The sequence below is a fragment of the Pan paniscus genome, chromosome 18, assembly GCF_029289425.2.
Source record: "Pan paniscus chromosome 18, NHGRI_mPanPan1-v2.0_pri, whole genome shotgun sequence".
Classification (NCBI taxonomy): Eukaryota; Metazoa; Chordata; class Mammalia; order Primates; family Hominidae; genus Pan; species Pan paniscus.
The window spans coordinates 71,762,027-71,781,261 of NC_073267.2; positions in this window are offsets into that span (position 1 = coordinate 71,762,027).

Here is a 19,235-nt window from a genome sequence, read left to right on the forward strand (position 1 = left end):
ATGAAGAAGGCATTTTCCTAGATATAAGAGGAGTGTTATGGCGGGATAGGAGTGATTCCGACTTACCCTCCTTGTCTTGAAGTGCCTTGTGTGGTTTTGTTCATTGGATATTGGACAAGTCATTTGGCTTTATAAGTACACAAAACAGTGACCATTTATCTAATTTAGACGTGGCAAATGAGGTCTCAGAGGAAAGCAGTGGGAGCTTACTTAAATATTTTAAAAAGAACACACACGCACACAGACACACATCCTTTTTTCATTTTTTTCATGCAAGTAATATACCTAACTTATGGACTTATGGAATTTCTGTTATTTTCAGAAAAGAGTGGAGGAAAATGTTTCATTGTACAGGCTTTTAATTCAGACAGACCCATATTTGAATAATGGCCCTACTGCTTACTACCTTTGTCATTGGCTCATGTTCTTAAGTCTCTCTGAAGCTTACTTAATCTTCCCAACAACCTCATGGGTTTGGTGTTGAGATGATTCTTGTTTTACAAATGAATAAATTAAGCTAATTGCATTTAGACTTTAGCACACAGCAAAAAATCAGCAAATTCCAAATTCTCATTTAACATATACTCTGGAATATATACATAATCATATATATAATTATATATAAATTCACAAACATATATAATCAGGTACAGGATTTACAAAGATTAATAGAATAACATTTCTGTCCTGGAGAAGCTAAAAATCTCTGGGGGAAACAAGTATAGCTAGATGATTTACAAAACGGCAATTGTACTAGACCTAAGAGTACACACAGTGTATTATCCTAAGTAAGCCTCACGAGCTACACCTTAGAGAATGTGTAGGGTTTGGCCAGATTGAATGCTGTCTTGGGCATTAGCTTATTTTTACAAATCTATTGTTAAAAACAAACAAATAAATCTGAGGTTTGGGGGAAAAAAGCGTTAAGAGAAAATAGTCATAAAATAGAACCAGGGGACAGCTTTTTATACGATTAATACACGGGATGGTGCAAAACGCCAGGGAGGAAAGCTGTAAGGCACCCTACACCCTTAACAAGAAGCCACAGGCAAGCTCTCAGTGCAAATCCTCTAATCCTATTGATCCTGCCTGAAAAGCAGTGAGGCTGGTCCTGCAACGCAGAAGGTGGCGATCGGCAGCAAGTACACACGGCAGGCACTGCACGCTTCGGGAAATTTAATCATATAACGCTCTTCATTACTCACGAAATCACTCTCTGTCAATACTCCAGCCACAGCCTCCCTGACTACTGCTGTTTAAGATCCTGTCAATCTTTTCCTGCGATTTTGCCAACCAAATTCACTCAGAGCTATTTACAGGCAGTATTATCTCAGCTGATAACATTACACCATTCGTATGGCACAGAAATAGGAAAACAAAACTCATTCCAGCCCTTTCGTTCTGGCATTCTCTTTGCAAAAGGAAAAGGGCCCCCTCATGATGAAGAGAGCTGGAGTAGAAATGTAATCCTCTACTATTGCTAAAAGCCAGAAGAGCTGACTTTATTATTCCAAGGTAAATTTGGGGTTTAGCTGCATAATGACATCCTTGTAGTCCTGATATTTAAAAAGCATCATTATTGACTATCTTGCTGTGCATCAGGGCCTGTATCTGTTATCATGGATCCTCATAGCAACCTCGTTTATTCATTATGCTTATTCTGAAATGTAGACAATATGCTCAGAGGAGGTAAGAAATGTGTCCGAGCAGTCACATCTACTGGCAAACAGAAACCCACGATTCAAACCCAGGTTTGCCTGTTGCCATTGCCTTTTTTTTTTTTTTTTTTTTTTTTTTTTTTTTTTTTTTTGTGAGACAGAGTCTCGCTCCATCGCCCAGGCTGGAGCGCAATGGCGCGATCTTGGCTCACCGCAACCTCTGCCTCCCAGGTTCAAGCAATTCTCCTGCCTCAGCCTCCCAAGTAGCTGGGACTACACGCACCCACCACCATGCCCAGCTAATTTTTCTATTTTTAGTAGAGACGGGGTTTCACCATATTGGCCAGGCTGGTCTCCAACTCCTGACCTTGTGATCCACCTGCCTCGGCCTCCCAAAGTGCTGGGATTACAGGCGTGAGCCACGACGCCCGGCCTTGCCTGTTGCCGTTGCCTTTGCAGTTTACAGTGATAAGTATAGAAAGCATATTCAATACATTCTCCAGATGGTCATTATAGATATGTTGATAAAATTTCTACTTTGTTACTGACTTTCAGAATCAGAGATAAATTGACCAGCCAACAGAATGCCCCAGAAATAGTGATTAATTAACTTTATAGAATTCTTAGAAAATCCTTAGAACATATGAATGTTCTGCCATATTTAAAGAATAGTTTGAAACTTACAGTATCCACACAATCTATTTTGCTCTTGGATAGGTAAACTGAATTATGACATTCATGCTAGTTCCTCCAAATACTCAGTTTCAACCATCAGCTCTCTGGAGTGCCTGGTTTGATAATGTGGGCTACTTAGCTTCTTTTTAATGTACTAAGGCTGTTGTGAAGACAAGTTCCTAGAGGTTATTTCGTTTCCTCAGTTGCAGCACACTTTCCTTCATTTATTCAAAATTCTTAGTAATCTTTTATACCCCACCAACTACACAGATACTCAAGGTAGAATCCTGGTCATTGTTATTCTCTCTCACTCCCACAATCAATTTGTTAACATTCGTCATTATTTCTACATTCTTAATAACTCTTTTTTATTTTATTTTATTTTATTATACTTTAAGTTCTAGGGTACATATGTACAACGTGCAGGTTTGTTCCATATGTATATATGTGCCATGTTGGTTTGCTGCACCCGTTAACTCGTCATTTACATTAGGTATATCTCCTAATGCTATCCCTCCCCTCTCCCCCGACCCCACGACAGGCCGAGGTGTGTGATGTTTCCCTTCCTGTGTCCAGGTGTTCTCATTGTTCATTTCCCACCTATGAGTGAGAACACGCAGTGTTTGGTTTTTTGTCCTTGTGATAGTTTGCAGAGAATGATGGTTTCCAGCTTCATCCATGTCCCTACAAAGGACATGAACTCATCCTTTTTTATGGCTGCATAATATTCCATGTGTAAATCTATATTCTTCTTGTATTCACAATTCCAGAGATTTATTTCTTTTTCTCAGTTTTGCCTGCTTGGACTCTTTAAAGAAATGAGAAACCAACTTTTCAGCTTTCATATTTATCTTCTTCCAACCTACCACCAAATTAATTCTTGTGAAATGCATACTTATGTTTGTGCTATCTTGCTTAAAATGACTCAAAGTCATCCTGCTCGTTGCAGGATAAAGTCCAAGCTTCTTAGCAAATCAGTGTGGTGATGGTGTTCCACTGACTCCGATTCAGGCCCTTCCTTTGTCACTTCCAAATATGCACACACAACTCCAGGCATGCCTGACACACCTGCAGCTCCTGGAAGGTCTAATACTCTCCCACCTGAGTCTGTGCCTTTGAACACTGTCCTCCTTCTGCCTGGAAATATCTCTCTTTTGTCCAATTTCTATTTTAATGCAATTCCTTTTTTCACAGCAGATCACTCAATTCCTTTTACATGAAGCCTTCCTTTCCTTTAGAATCAGGAGAAGATGCTCCTTTTCCATGTCCTCATAGCACCATTTATTTATTCAGCCATTCATTCAATCAATAAATATTTTAAGGCAGCCAGCTATAGTGGTTCATGCCTGTATTTCCAGCACTTTGGGACGCTGAGGCAGGAGGATCACTTGAGCTCAGGAATTTGAGGCTGCAGTGAGCTGTGTTTGTGCTACTGAACTCCAACCTGGGCAACAAAGCAAGATCCTGTCTCAACAATGACAACAAAAAGAAATATTTAAAGGAAACTCATTATATGCCAATCACCATTCTATATATTGCATTGGTGGTTTATTTTTGGCTTTTTTAAAAAAATAGACCTTCGTTTATATAACAGTTTTAGACTTACAGCAAAATTCAGCAGAAAGTACAGAGCTCTCATATACCCTCTCCCCTCCACACTGAAGCTTTCCTCACCATCAGCATCCCACGCCAGAGTGGTACATTTATGGTTATGTACACTATATCCTGATTTTTGAAAAGTTTTTTAAAGGTAATCACCCCAAATAAATGGGGGTACATTCATACAATGGAATTTTATTCAGCACTAAAAAGAAATGAGATATCAAGCCATGAAAAGTCATGGAGAAACCTTAATGTATATTACTAAATGTATTGGCATTTTGTTGAACAAGAAGATAAATTCCCTACTCTCAAATAGACAAGTAAACACACAGACAAGCTGATAAATAACATGAGAGTTTAAAAAATATCTAGTGCTTTCAAAGCAATAACACAAAGAAAGGATATAGAATAACTGAGGGAAGAGGCAGAAGTTTGCTTTATCGTAGGTAGCCAGAAACTCCTCTCTGAAGTACTGTTGTTATTGAGACCTGAATATGAACAACAGCCTGTCTTGTTAAGAGCTGAGAAATAGTGTTCCTGATAGAAGGGGCAACAAACGCAAACACCCTGATGTAAGAATGAGTTTAACACATTAAGGAAACTAGTGGAAGACCAGCATAGACTCCTGTTGATATGCAACACTCTGTGATACTTTCATAACGTCGAAATGTATACTTTAAGCTCCATGAGGCTCTGTTGCGCCTCTAATCCTCATTAGGCAATACAATGCCGGCTTACAATTTATTAGGCACATAATATTTTTTTTGAAAAAAAAAATAGAGTGTTTATTTATTTCCCCTTCCATGGTAATGAGCTTCTTGAGGTCAGGACCCATATTTATATATGTGTCTTTGAGGGCTGTCACCAAATTTGACCCAAAGAAGGTACACAGCAAATATGTTTTGAATGAATGGATAAATGAATTAATTAAAGATATAGAAATAATGTGAACATTAAATTGTATTGGCACTTATTTTATAATGTTAACTATAAACTAATTTCTAAATGATGTCACATGTCCTTAACCCAGCTTTACATTAGAAGAGAGGAGGAATGAAATGGGAAAGAGACTAGATGCTGTGCTCATCATCCTTCGTCCCGTTTTCACCTCATTGTCCAAGGACGTGTTCTCCTTCTCTAGGGAGCAGGCTGCCTGTGATTATTTGCACTTCCAGGTGGCACTGCCAAAAGCCTCTGGGAGCTGACTATTTACTGGTTATGGCTAATCCCAGGGTGTTTTTTTGTTGTTGTTGTTGCCATTGAGATAAATGGTGCAGGCTGAGAATAAGATCATGAATGAAGCAAGCTTTCACCAGGGGGCAAAAGAAAACTTGTGTTGTATATGATCTTTACAAGATCCCCAGAGTCTATCTGTGGATTTACTTTAAGAAAAAAAATGGAGTCAGGAATTTGGTGTACACAATTCCAATGTTAAAATTGCTATTAAATAGGGAAGAGTTATAATCAATTAATGGTGATAAAATTATTAATTTTGAATCACTTGTTTATCTTTCTTCCTTTTCTCCCTTTTCATGTGTTCTTACTCTTGTTCTTACTCTATATATACTCTCATTTAGTGATAGATCAGGATGAAGACTTTGAGATGTAAATCTTATTTTTCTTCCATTTACCGATGGAAGTAACAAAACCCAGAGAGTGGAACTGACATAATCAAGGTTACATAACAACTAGATGTAATGATGGAATTCATATTTCACTATGTTGCCTCTTGTGCTTTCAAAGGTATTACCTGAGATAAGTTTCTTTAGCTGTAAAATGAGAATACCTTGTTTAACTTGAAAAATTATTGTAAAGACTTAATTTGATATAACTTTTATTCTCCTGAACTAGAATTCAGAGGGATCAGCAGCAGAGTGTGCCCTTTATATAATGATGACTTCAACTGTATGGTGGTGAAGAGCTCGACTCAAAAATTTCACTGTTTAGCCCTGCATGTATTCCACATACTCCACAGAATACTATGCAGCCATGAAAAAGAATAAAATGGGTGTAGCCGGAGGCCAATTATTCTAAGTGAATTAATGCTGGAACAGAAAACAAAATACCACATATTCTCACTTATGGGGGAGCTAAATATTGAGTATACATGGGAACAAAGAAAAGAACAGTAGGCACTGGGACCTACTTGAGGGTGAAGGGTGGGAAGAAGATGAGGATCAAAAAACTACCTATCAGTGGCCAGGCGCGGTGCCTCACGCCTGTAATCCCATCACTTTGGGAGGCCGAGACGGGCGGATCACAAGGTCCGGAGATCGAGACCAACCTGGCAAACACAGTGAAACCCCATCTCTACTAAAAATCCAAAAAATTAGCCGGGCGTGGTGGCGGGTGCCTGTAGTCCCAGCTACTCGGGAGGCTGAGGCAGGAGAATGGTGTGAAACAAAGAGGCGGAGCTTGCAGTGAGCCGAGATCGCGCCACTGCACTCCAGCCTGGGCGACAGAGCCGGACTCCGTCTCAAAAAAAAAAAAAAAAAAAAAAAAACAAACTACCTATCAGTTACTATGCTCATTACCTGGGTGACGAAATAATACGTACAGCAAATCCCTGTGACACGCAATTTACCCTTGCAACAAACCTGCGCATGTACCTTCTTGAACCTAAAATAAAAGTTGGAAAGAAAAAAAAGAGAAAATCTGCTTTTGAATGGCAGTCCTGATCATGTGCTGCTGTTGAAAGTTCTATCCACTCACTTTCCAGGACATCAATTCCTTGATGCCACCATCTTCTCGAATACACACACACACACACACACACACACACACACACACGTGAATAGGAAAGAGAAGATGATCAGTGGGAAAATGTGATTAAGCTTTCATTGTATTCCAGCCACTAGACAAGAATATTTATTTAAATATTTTTGTGTATTTCAAAGAAAAACTATTGTGTAACCTCATTTATAATTGAAAGATATAAGACCCACAAAAGCTATCATTCACAAGTTAAGATGTCTTATAAAGTGTCAAAGTCACTGCACCAAGCCATCTCCTCGATGTATTGTTAAATGTATTTAATAGTCTTTGGATTATTGAAAACAGCTGATTAAAAAAATACCAAATAATCAAAGAAGATAGACAAGAAGGTCATTTTAATGTGTTTTATATTCTAAATGCTTTGGCCTCTTTCCAACAGTTGGCATTCACTGTTAGATAATAAATTACAAACCTGGAATACCTTCATAAAATACTATACTTTTTAATAAATATTTGCCATCATTCATCTTTCATAATTTTTTATTCACTTTATTGTTTAACCTTAAAATACCTCTTTGACCATTTGTTAACTTTCTTTAGGTTGCCCTGTTGTATAATCTATGTAAATTTTCTTTTTACTCTTTGAAAAAAAAATAACTCGTTGGATGTTTTACATTAAAATTTAAAGAGTAGAATAATCTTTATGGAAAACAAATGCTGAACATTTTAAAAACATAAAGTCTTGGCAGATAATATAAGGAAGAAAATCTGGGAGAGTTTGAAGATTGTTTAGTTATGGAGCTCTACCATTCATTAATTTCCTATGTTCCATACATACATGCTTTGATATTCTTATCAATCAAACATGTATAGGACATTTACTATGTTTCAGGTCCTAAGAATGGAATTCGGGAGTGGATTACACATGACTTTTGCCCTGAAGGATCTCAACATACAGTAGGTGAAAAATGAAAGCATACAAGCTCAATAAATAAATGGCTTACAAGCGTTTCTTTTTGTTTACCATATTGGCTTCTGATAGTATGCTCACCTTTGCTGTCTACCCAATATTGTGTATGTCTGGCTGGATCTCTATCACCTACTGCTTGAACCACTACCAAGAATCTCTCCCACTCCCAAATAGGATTTCTGCCTCTTGTCCCCAACTGTTTTGCATAACCCCCATCTTGACAGCCTTTTCATGAGCCATAGCCAGACTTTGGTAGCATCACATTTTTTTACTAAGAGCTCGTCTTGGATTGAATTTCAGGACCCTATTTGTGGCATTCTGGCTACCCAGAGAGTTTCTGAGTTTAAGCTAAATAGAGAGAAAAAGGTGAACTAATTTTGTGTTTTGTTATCAAATTGTCATAACTACTTTGAGCTTGGATTCTATATAGTTCTATTGTACATCGACCAGTGTTTGTAGTAGGACTGTGGGCAGAAGGAATGGGGAAGGAGGCAGAGAGACACACGGACGCTTCCTGAAATCCATCAGCTTCTAGAACTTTGGGTCACTTTACCTCATTTTTCCCACTCTCAAATCTGAGAGTTTTCTTGTTTCGGCCTTAAGCAAATCCTTCCTACCTGGTCATAGAACTGTGATGGTTTTATTGCTCTTAACAACAGTTGAATTATTCTTATACTTAAGTTTCTAGTTTCTGCCGAACTGTAATAACCTCTAACTCCTCGAATTGTGCTCCAAATTTAAAGTAATTAGACTACTTGTCTATATAAAGTTATTTTTTTCTTTTTCCTTCTTATGTGTGTGTATGTATGTGCAATTGATTGTTATTTAACACATAGTTCCCTAGAGGAAATAGAAGCAAAAAACAAAACAAAACAAAAAACAAACCCCAAAGTGTTAAAACAGGCAGTAATAATCCACCAGTTCTCTCTGACCACAAGAGTAAATTCACAGATGAAATTGATTTGTTAAAAACCCCTAGCAATACTTGTGTCCTTTTAAAGAAATTTAAAGATATTCACATTTCTAGGGATAATTTTTAAGATTTTGTGTGAGGCTAGTGTAAGATGAAAAAAAGCCCACTTTATTTAGTTGGGATACATATACAGTAACCCCTTTATCTTTTAACTCTCCATGTCATCTTAGGAGAGTCATTTCTTCTGCTCTAGACTGTATAGCTTCAAACATTGGCCCATTTCAACTCCCTCAATTTTCCTAATGTAGAAAGTATGTTCTGATGATCCTCAATTTTGGTTGATTTAAGAGTTCCAGAGGCCCATAAAGAGCAGAAATTCATATGAGGCTGGTGTGGCATGAGTAGTTGAGTCCTGATGCCTCTACAAACACAGGCGGCTCTTTTTAATCAGAGGTATATATGACCCATATGATGACTCTATAACCAGTATAATGCTATGATATATAAGTCCCAGCCTGGAATGCAGATGAATTTTCCTAAGGAGAAACCCATGAGGAGGGATCCCTTCCCCAAATTCATTCAGTAAAGTATTCACAGCCACATTCCTCTTCTTCTCATTACCTGCCCCAAACAACCAGAGGCCTCTCCCTTTAACCAATGATTTTTTTTCAATGTCTTGGTTACTATTATAGGTTATTTTCTTTATTCAATTTCTTGCCATATTGCACATCACTCTTTACAACCCCAGCCTAAACAGAGCAGCCCCTGTCAATTTCTCTGCCCTGTCTACTCTTCTACAGTTTCTTTCCTTCTATCAGTGGACAATGAGAACTTACACAGACACTAAGCAAAAATTTAAAACGTTCTCTGCCATTGATAATGTGGAAAGAGGATGATTGTGAAACTCCATACACACATATATATGAGCGTGTGCGTGTATGTATACATTGTGAAACTCCATGTACACATATGCATATATATGTCTGTGTGTATATATATATCATAAATATACATATCATATATATAGATATCACATATATATGTATGTTTTTAACCCATAATTTGGGGCATTGATATTACATTTTATTTAGGAATCATGATGTGCAAATAAAAGCAGTTTAAAAGTCACCATACCAGATTAAGTGTTGACAACTATAAATATTTGTTTCATTACAAAAATTCAGCTATATGGAGGAAACAAAGTTGAGATCAAACTGAGGAAGAAGGAATAAAACTTTTTATAAATGCCGTTTCTGGAAATGAGTAAGAGTAGTTTAACACTGTTACTTGGTGGTGTGTTTTGAAAGCTACCTAAGACGTTTACTGTATTACCTTGGTTCTCCTGAACACAGAGCTTGAGACAAGGACTTGGATGCGATGTGGAATGTTTAATTGGGAAGTGATCCCAGGGACTAGGAGTAAGAGAGTGGGAAAGTGAAACAGAAAAACAGAAAAAGCCAAGCAAAAGTGCATCTATTACTGAGGTTAATTCTAGAGTGAATGAGGGCTTGATAACATCAGGGCTTTCTGAGAACCATACAGAACCTCTTGGAATTTTTCACCTGAAGTATGGGATGCAGAGGCATTTATCCAACAATTTTTGTCCCTCTCGCCCCTAGCCCACTCATCGTAGGTGGAAAGATGCCCCTAGGAAGATTAATGCTTCTGCACTGCATGCTTTCATAGTCTTGCAGGGCTTGGCTGCATCAGACAAGACTCAGAGGAGGAAATGAAGATATGAAGCCACAGTGAACCATTATTAGCAGGAAGACAGTAGCCATAGCAGACATAAAAGTGTCCACTTCCATCGTGACTGAAGTTAGAGGGGAAGCCAAGAATATCTGTTGGTGCAGCAGATGTGTCTTCATGCCTGTCATCATACAAATCTTTCAATGGCAAATATATGCTTTAAAAATCAGATAACCAGTGACATTTCTCCTCACATGAATTTAACTGAAGAGTACATTTAAACATGCTCCTATCTTGATGAAAACAAGTAGTTTAAACCAATGACAGTCAAACTTAGATACGCAGAGGCAAGGGACTATCTGATTTTTGCATTCTAAGCACCCATCACAATAATTAACACCTGAATGGTATTTGATAAAAATAGCCAAATATATAATAACGGATTTAAATCAGTAGAAAATCTACAGGTCAGATATGCTTTGAAACCTAGAATGTGAGATCTATGAGGGAGTTTTGAAATAGCCAAGTACTGGGAATGCCTGCATATTTTATGTATCATTTTAAGGTTCATAAAGTGACAGTCGAAAGAGCCGTGTGCCTTTAAGTACTACTAAAAAAGGAAAGAGTACAGTATGTAATTAATAATGTCTACTATGGGTGCAAGAAATAAAAGTAGAACCAGTAGTTTGATGTATTGGCCTTTATGAATTGTTGTCTTACTCTCCCATTTTAAAGATTGTAAAGTACAATCATATGCCGCATAAAGTCATTTAGGTCAACTACCGATTGCATATATAACAGTGGTTATGTAAGATTATAATGGTATAATAGAGCTTCAAAATTCCTATCACCTAACATGTGCTGTACTATAATTTTTGTTGCTATTTTAAGTTGTGTTAATATACTATATATAACAACTTAAAATAACAATACATGTTATTAATATGCAATATATAACTACATATATATTTTATTATTGAAAAAAATATATATGCTGTAAAAGAGACTCAGGCAAGTCCTTCAGGAGGTATTCCAGAAGAAGGCATTGTTACAGGACACAGTGGCTCCATGCATGTGATCGCTCCTGAAGGCCGTCCAGTGGGACAAGGTGTGAGGTGAAAGACAGTCATACTGATGACCCTAACCCTGTGCAGGCCTAGGCTAATGTGTGTTTGTGTCTTAAAGAATAAAGACATAAAGAAAAAAATATTTGTGTACAGGTGTACAATTTGTGTTTTAACCTAAGTGTTATTACAACACTCAAAAATTTAAAAGAAATGTAAACATTCTTAAAATAAAATGTTAGAGTAAGTTACGTTCAATTTATTGCTGAAGAAAAAAAAATTTAAAGATAAATGTAGTGTAGCCTAAGTGTACAGTGTTTGTAAAGTCTTCAGTAGTGCACAGTAATTTTCTAGGCCTTCATATTCACTCATCACTCACTCACTGACTCACCTAGAGCAACGTCTAGTCCTGCAAGCTCCATTCATGGTAAGTACACTATACGAGTACCATATTTTTACTGTACCTTTTCTGTTTAGATGTGTTTACATATCTAAGTATACATACATGAATATTTACCATTGTATTATAATTGCCTAAAGTATTCAGTACAGTAACATACTATACAGCTTTGTAGCCAAGGAACAAGAGGCTATACCATATAGCCTAGGTGTGCAGGAGGGTATGTATACATCTAGGTTTCTGTAAATGCACTCTAGGATGTTTTCACAATAACAAAGTCACCTAACAATGCATTTCTCAGAATGTATTAAGCAACACATGACTGTAATATAATTATTTGTAATCTAATTATGAGTTCACATAATGATTAAGGGCATGGATTAGAATCTAGATTCTTTCTTAAGCTAAATAATGAGGTTTAGAAGGAAATGAAAAGTAGATAATGACTGTTTACTTAGCAGATTTGTGGTAGAATGGTACATAATGAATATAAAAAGTGGGGCTGGTTAATGAGTAAAAAAAAAAGAAAGAATGAATAAGATCTAGTATTTGATAGCACAACAGGGTGACTATAGGCAATAATAATTTAATTTTACATTTTAAAGTAACTAAAAGAATATAATTGGATTGTTTGTAACACAAAGGATAAATATTTGAGGTGATGGACACCCCACTTACCATGATGTGATTATTATACATTGTATGCTTTTATCAAAATATCTGTATACCCCATAAACATATACACCTACTGTGTACCCACAAAAATTAAAAAATAAAAGATTTTTAAAAACCCTATGTAACATTGAAACTCGATGGCAGCTATTACCAGAAATGATTTACAAAACCTCCTATTGCAAAGTTCTTCTAAGTCAGAAAAGCATAGCTGATATGAAATCAAGTGAGATGAACCATACCATGTCTTTTTCAGGGCTGTTGAACAAGAACTGCCTGTATTTTCAGAGTAGAATCTTGGCTAAGATGTGCTGGAAACAGTGCCATCTGGTTGTCCATTGTCTAGATATAGAAAAAGGACTTTAGTTAAAACTCATTTGAAACAGAAAAGCTAAGGAGGGTTGTTGCTATAGAGTGTGGCCAAATTGAGGAGAACAAAATGCATGGGCTGCTTCTCTGAATTTTGCCTGAGGGTTGTGTCCCAACTCTAATGACCAAGACTAACTACAGAGTATGGCCACAACTGGATTACATGTACATTATGGAGGAATCTGTTAATGGATGTGAATATTTCTCTTTTTTGTGGTCTCAATAAGAAAGCATTCTAAGTATACTTCTGTGGCTTAAAATCTGTAACGAAACTCATCAATGCCTATTGCTAGGGGGAAAAATAGTCTAGTTGAACTAAGAGCTACACTGAACATGAAAAAAGAAAATAAGTGCTTAGCTCCAGGTGAAGCTAAACTATGCATGTCAGCACGTGCTCTAAAGATAGTGATGCTTGCACTGTGTCAAAAAAGGTAGTGACTAAAATAGCCTATCCTTCTTTCTTGCTCCTTGCATCTCCCACTCTGGTCAACTGGAGGGCTCATTTTATCCATAGAATACCACAGTTAGCATTCTCAGTCATGAGAATAAATGTACCACAATCAATCGGAAAAATCTACTATCAATGGATGCTATATTTCTGAGGCTACTATTGGCATAGGGTAAAATGTTTGCTTATCCAGGGGTTAAATATAAAAAAAAAGGAAATAAATGCATTGTTAGATTCCTTAAAACTTATTTCCCTTTAGGAGTCAGAGAAAACATGATGCTGATATATATAATTGGGAGGATTTTCCTTAATAAAAATATCTACCATTTATGTTCATGCTTTCTTGATCTTCAAAGTTTTTCAGACGTTAGTTTGAGTCTAACTAGCTTAAATTTTGCAAAATGGAATTAACATGGTTTTTGCTGACTTATTCACAGAATATTTGCAGAAGCATATGATATCATTCATGGAAAAATAATTTGTGGACTGTAAAGCCCAATTGAAATAAAGCAACTAAATACTTTTTTACAGGTTGGGGTTTAAAATTTTAATGTCTATGCCTCTCTCTCTCTCCCTCTCTCTCTCTCTATCCATCCATCAGTCTATTCTATCTATCTATCTATATCTATATCTATCTATCTATATCTATATCTATCTATCTATCTATCATCTATCTATCTATCTATCTATCTAACTATTTTTTTTTTTTTTTTTAGATGGAGTCTCGCTCTATCACCCAGGCTAGAGTGCAGTGGCATGATCTTGTCTCAGTGCAACCTCCGGCTCCTGGGCTCAAGCGAGTCTCCTGCCTCAGCCTCCAGAGTAGCTGGGATTACAGGATGCGCCACCATGCCCAGCTAATTTTTGTACTTTTAGTAGAAACAGGGTTTTGCCATGTTGGCCAGGCTGGTCTTGAACTCCTGACCTCAAGTGATCCGCTCGCCTTGGCCTCCCAAAGTGCTAGGATTACAGGCATGAGCCACCACGCCTGGCCTCTAACTATCATCTATCATCTATCTATCTATCTATCTATCTATCTATCTATCTATCTATCTCTCTATCTATCTATCATCTATCTACCTATCATTTATATTTAATGCACACCTGTTTCAGACTAGGCTCCTCCATAAACTCTATAGACAAGAATTTGTTTACTCCTTTAATGTTTGTCTGTAAGACATCTTTGATTAAAATAGGGAGGCTTACTTTTAGTTTTTTGCCCAAGGTCAATCTGGGATTTGAACCCTAAGCTTCCAACTACAAAGACAGCCACATTTCTTTCCAAAGAATCCAAATTGAATGTATTTGATGAGGTAACTGATATCACCGATTGAGATCTGATTTGCTAGTTCTATAGGAATTTTGCACCTACATACATTTTTAATATAAGTTTTCATCCCAAGGATCTTGTCAAAAACCTACTCTTTTACTCACCTTACCAACACTTGGAGGCATGACTTATTTCTAAAACAAAACTGCAAGGCAAATGTTCACTGCAAAGTAGACCAGAGATGAAGATATTTAGAAACGATTTTTTTTCAGTTGTCGTATAGAATGCAGCATTTTAGTGGTTTATTTTTTTTCCATTTCACAGCCAGTGTTTATACACAAAAATCTTGGAATACTCTTGTTTTTGTTTCATCTGTTGCAGCTTTTCTAGGAGCACCACTGTCTTCCAAAAACAAGTAAAATGACTAAGATTACATTAATTTGCATTGCATTACATAACCTGTTGAGAAAACAGAACGTGTTTATAATTTTTAAAATAATTTTATCATAAATACAAGTCTACATATCAAATCAGAGTGATTTTCCAGAAGATCCACTTTTTATGCAGAAGTGTAACATGTAACTCAGTCCTAGCTAATCCAACTATTGCAACCTCCTAACCACAGTGATTGGTTCAGTTATGAGCATGTGATCCAATGACAGTCAATGAAATTTACTAAAACTCTTCCTTCAATTTGATAGGAATGATTCTTACAGTTTTTGCTGCAATTACCTAAAAGCATTTAAGCTAGCATTACTATAAATATTTCTGACATAACAAAAGGAGGCAAGAGAGAGAGAAACCAGGCCCTTAAACATTTTCCACAATATTTTATAATGAAAATATTCATACATAGAAAGTGAATGAAGCTATTGTACATTGATTACCAGATTACCCACTAATCAGATTCTGAAATTAACAGTATATAGAGATTTGCTTTTTCATACACCTAATTCATCCTTTTGTCCACTCACAAAAGGATATCACTTTGATATCAAAATCATATCAAAATCACTAACTTTGATAAAATAAGTCACAGACTAGTTTGATAATATCCTCGCATCTATGATGCCAGGCAGAATTTCTGCTGGAATTTTAGTTACATTCATCAATAAATTCCCCCTTTTACTGAAGCTCGTTTGATGCAAATGGCATAGTGAGTTTTTAAATTAACATAGTGAGTTTTATAAATGGCATAGTGAGCTTTTAAATTAATAGTTGTACATAACTGTTGAGTTGTTTTCCTCCTTCCTCCCACCTCGTTCATAGAAAGTGTGAATAAAGAAGAATATCAGTCCAAAATGGTTCCCATAATCTGTTATTTGTGCAATGACCCTCACAACACATTCCCATAAGTAACTATTGGAATATAAAAATTTGTTTTCAAATACCTTTCCACTTGGTTGAATATATTTTCATGAGCCAATACTTTGTCATAACATAATAAGGAATATTTGTTGTAAACGCTTTTAGTGAGTGCTACGGCAGAACACTTCCCAAATCACTGAAAGTATATTTTGGAGTTGCAGCAGTTACCAGAGTCTGCTAATGAGGATAGAGTTTATGCTGTAAAATTTTCAAAGCTTACAAATCATAATTGGATCATGAAGAGATCGTGAAATATCAAATATTATTTTAAGTGACTTCTAACAATAAAATTACTGCCTGGGGATTTTCTCAGTATGAGACTTTGAAATCTTTTTGCTAAAATCCTAGCCATAGAGCTCAGATAAATATAATTTAAAGTTTTAAGCCAATATTTTAATGTTTTGAATACTTCTGTATTTCTTAATAAATATTTTATAAGCTATCACCACTGATGAATTTTAAGCATATGAAAAACTTACATAGTAATTAACGTAGCACCCCCAGTGAAAAGTTGGAAAGGTTATTTTAAATAGTGCAGATATTGCAAAAGCTATCCAAGTAAAACAGAGTAAACGCATGAAATCTTCAAATCTTCATTAGGGTTACCAAATATAAATGGCTGGCTGAGGTCATTCATGCAATCTTTTCTATTTCTTTCTTTATCTCTAACTGAATTTCAGTAAATAAAATGTGAATGAGCCTTTGTCATACACTTACATAATTTCTTTCATGTAAGTAGGTGTTTTGTCTCATCAAACCGGCAGCTGGAGTGGCCCCAAAAGCAGTGGAAGGGGAATTCCCACAAGGAAGGGCCCCCAACCTTCCCAAGATGGGGCTGGTTGGGATTCCAAGGAAAGAAGCACCAAATGTGAGGGAGATCAGTCGAAAGCATTTATTAGGTAAACATACTTCTAGAGGTGTTGCAGCAATCCTCACAACGGGATAATGAAAGAAAAGGGGTGCTCTACCTAGATAGGTTTACAGAGACGGAGCCAGGGTGTGGAGTCTCTATGAGGGCTTAAGGAATTTGACTCAGAGCTGTGGCCTCTTTCTTTCGGTGTTTTGGGCAACAAGCTATATACCTTTATCAGTGTTTGGGAAAGTTCAAGACTCCTGTTTAGGTTCAATTCAGCTGGGAAAAATCTGCAACTGTCTGTGTCACATTGTGGCCACAGGGCACTGTGCGATTTTCAGTGAGAACACAGAAAGAAAATGGCGGGGGGGACTGGGGACCCTACAGTAGGTGTCAGTATCAACCAGGGCCTTTTAACCATAAGCTGTTCTTTTACAGGAAGCTTAAAGATGTGTTGTGCTGTCTTGGTAGATATAACACATTTTCTGTGATACATAAACACCATGGAATACTATGCAGCCATAAAAAAGAATGAGGTCATGTCCTTTGCAGGAACATGGATGGAGCTGGAAGCCATTATGTTTAGCAAACTAATGCAGGAATAAAAAGGCAAATACTGCCTTTTCTTACTTACAAATGGGAGCTAAATGATGAGAACACATGGACACATAGAAGGGAACCACAGACACTGGGGCCTAACAGACAGTGTGGGGTGGGAGGAGGGAGAGGATCAGGAAAAATAACTAATAGATACTAGGCTTCATGCCTGGGTGATAAATTATCTGTACGGCAAGCCCCAAGACCAAGACTACCTATGTAACAAATCTGCAAATGTACCCCTGAACTTAAAATAAAAGTTAAAAAAAAGAAATAATACATTTTTATATGGCTATTACTTAATGCCTACTAACTCTGTATCAGGTAGTATTCTAAGTACATGTCATATTTTATTATATTCAACTTTTTAAAACTATAATTTCCTAAAAGAATTATGAATGCCCCCCATTTGTAGAAGAGGAAACAGGTAAAAAGAACTTAATAACTTGGTCAATTTCACACAGATAAAATCTGTGACCTATCTGACTCCGAAGACAATGTTCTTTACAACTGTGCTTTTCAAACAGGAAAAAATGAGGACCATCAAGAAGATGTAAACACCCCAGATGCCAAAGCCATTCAGTGTGAAAGACACTTTATTTGATGTTCAAGCCAGACCCTCTCTGCCAATGATCGCATCAGTCTTCTGCAGGGGCTGATGTGATAATGTGGTCATCCAGAAGCTCCCCCTAGTCCTTAATGTAAAATTAATGCCCTCTAATAGAGGTCTACACATTATGTGGAGAACTGGAGGACCCTTTAAATATAGATGCAGACACTCAGGAACCTACAGACTGCAGTTTGAAAATGTTTCAAAAAGAACTGTTGTGAAGGTCAGAAAAAGATGCAAGGTCCCCTGAGCATCAAAAGTTCTCAATCAATGGGAGATGCTCATTTTTAGTGTTTTAATAATAGCAGCCAACAACCAGGAACATTGCGCTGGCCAGTCTTTTGTACTTTTAAGCCAGACAATTGAAAGACTGACATTATTACAATGTCTTCTTCTCTACCTTTGTAAACTTATCTGCCAGATATACAAATTTGTGACCTTGAGATATGGTGAAAGGACAAAAATGAGCTGGGAGCTGGTGATGGAAAACACTCCCTTTTATGAAGTTGGTGTGCTCAACCAATGAATGGACTTACCAGTTCTTTAGAAAATTCCACAGTAGGCAACAGAATCAACACTGAAATAGAAATGTATTCCTGGGTTCTGTTTCCTTCCCGTCTTGTTGGTTTATACACCATTAACTTTGTATTATCACTCCAGATGCATCAGTTCTATAAAGCATGTTTTATGCTTTGCTTTGCTGGTTTGATTGTCTTAAACACATTCCAGTTTAACACACTAGTTTAACTCCTGCCTCTGTCAGAAAAAGCCAGTGTGAAATAGAATTTAATGCATAGTTCCTTCAGAAGCAGTGTTGAGTAATTCAGAGGTTCCACAATATGTTTATTAAGCACCTAATATGTACTAAGAATTGATTAATCTCTGTGGATAAAACATAGAGCCAAAAGAGATGCATTCTTTGCTGGCATGAAATTTGTGGCCTAATGTATAAAAGGACAATAAGTAAATGTTTTCTGATCTTTGGCCAAGCTTTCTCTCTAAATCTAGAATAAATCATCTTATTAAAGAGTAAGATAAAGTACATCATAGACATTTCAAATATTAAATCTGAAAGAGAGTTAAATCTTGGGATGGCAAACACTTATCAGGAAAGATGTCACCACTCCACCCATGCCCGTAGTAGACATCATTAATTGACCATTGTAATCTTCCTTCATGGATTTCGGTGTAAACTCAAACTCTATCACAGCATGGCTTTCTAGACAGGCACTGTCAATTATTAGAAATATACACAATAGTTGTCTTTGTTCTTTTTTGCTATTCCTAATGCACTTCATCTGCTCCTATTTGCTAAATGTTGTAATTGACAACTAGAAAGGCCACATAAGCTAGCCTAGGTGA